The sequence below is a fragment of the Austrofundulus limnaeus genome, unplaced genomic scaffold, assembly GCF_001266775.1.
Source record: "Austrofundulus limnaeus strain Quisiro unplaced genomic scaffold, Austrofundulus_limnaeus-1.0 Scaffold129, whole genome shotgun sequence".
NCBI lineage: Eukaryota > Metazoa > Chordata > Actinopteri > Cyprinodontiformes > Rivulidae > Austrofundulus > Austrofundulus limnaeus.
In genome coordinates this window covers 12,629-14,743 of record NW_013952531.1, presented here as the reverse complement: position 1 = coordinate 14,743, position 2,115 = coordinate 12,629, and positions in this window count along the sequence as shown.

Genomic DNA, 2,115 nt, shown 5'->3' with positions numbered 1-2,115 from the left:
TCCTGTCACTCTTTATACACACCCTACAGGAGTGTAGAAGCACTGCATTTGGATAACCAGGTGCAGCTGCTGAACCCTGGATTACAACAGCATGTCACCAAACAGCACAGTGAGGATCTGTAGGCCTATATACAGGCCCTGCAGACACCTGTGAGGATAATTAGTGACACACCTTGATTTAACATGATCCTTTGGTCACATTATTTTTAGGGTTCTATCATTTCTGTCCTGGCCTTTTTCATGAGTTTTATTTATTTATTTTTTAATTCTGTTGAAGCATGGTTGAAAAGTCATGTCTGACTTTCATTTGTTCATTTTTATACAATTTAAATTTATTATTACTTTCAAGTTATTTCTATGACCACTGGGTTTTTTCTTTTCATTAAAGGTAGATGTACCTACAGTTTTGTCCACGTGTGTTCCTGGGATCAGACTTATAAGATCAGAATGTGACATGACTACAGTACACTTCAGGATCAGGGAAGACTCTTGGCACTGGTATCACAGGTGGAGGTCCATGCTGAAGGACTTATAAGATGCAGCTTTAGGCAGGGAGAGGGGGGCTCACAATGATTGGTTAGAGAGGAAACTATGAAAAAGGCTCCCTGATTCCTGTTAGATGCAAACATGAATGTGCTGTTTCCTGCTCTTATACTGATCACATAAGAAGTTTGGCATTAAAACTGTTTTTCTGTTCTTAGATAGAGTTATGCTTTAGCTCAGTTAAAAAAGAACTGAAATTTCAAAGGCTGAGCTTCAGGTCTCATTAGAAAAATTGCAACCACTTTTCCAGATAAGATGTTTAAACAGGAACAAGGTGCCTTCAGGTCACTGAAGAAACAAACTTGTTTTTCCTAAAAAAAGTTTCATTAACCTACTGTTTTCACCCTCTATCCTGGTTTTCTCCAGGAACTTCTGAAGAAACCTCTCAGTTTTGTGGACATAGGATCAGTTATGAGTGAAGGAAAGCATCTTCTCTAAGCTTTAATGACCGGATTTTAACAAAATAACTTCCAGTTAACTTTACAGGTCAGATGTYCATTAATTTATGGGATTTAACTATTGTCAGATCATTTATGATAAATAATTCTCACTGTGTTTCAGCTGAAACTTTAAAAGCTGGTTTTCAGAGTGTTCTGTTAGTGTTCAATTTCAAAATGTGAATAAGAAGGGAGAAAATGGGAGGGGGYAATAAAAAACTGGACAATTCCATAAAAGTTGGGATGTTGTGCAAAATTGTAACAAACAGAATATTTTTATTTCAAAGTCTCAAAAACCTGTATTGTGTTTACAATGGAACATAGTCAACATGTTCAGTGTTGAAACTGATCTTTTTTTGTTTGTTTTGTTGTGTGTGTGTGTGTGTGTGGGGGGGGTATATGAATGGCAGAATGACATCCCAAAGGAGCGATTTCTAGGTCAAGGAAATCTTGTAAAAGTAAATAGTATGAATAAGAAAGAGCTGGAGAAGCACTTTACTACTAATTAGGTTAATATYCAACAAGAGGACTGGATCTAAATGTATTTTAGAGAGGCTGACGCTCTTAAAAGTAAAGATGGTTAAGAATTCAAGAGTCAAAAGGGAAGTTGAACCAGCCTGTTATGGACACACAATTCAACAGCCTGCCTCACTAAAGGTACAGGGTGCAATAGTGTCTCTGTCATTAGTGGGCACCTGACATATGTGGGAAGGATCCAGCAATGCAGAAAATATTCAACAAATGCTCCCATCCAGCCGAGAAAACAAAGGACTGTGGAACAGCTGGAATCCAGCATCATACAAGAATGGGACAACATTGATTTCCAAAACCTCAGCAGCTGACTCCTCAGTTCCCAGATCTTCAGTGTTTTTAAAAGAAATAGGAATGTTCCACCGTGTAAACATGGACATGTCCCAACTTCCTGAGATGTGTTGATGCCATAAGATTAAAAACACTTTTTTTTCAAGAAATGTATAAAAGTTTTAGAAAGTCCTCTGAGGACTAAACTCAATTTATTTTAATGCTACATTTATAAATTAATAAAACTACAATTCAATTTAATAATTCAGTTTATTTATAAAACACCAAATCACAATGAAGATCATTTCAGGGCACTGTACAAAAACATCCATAT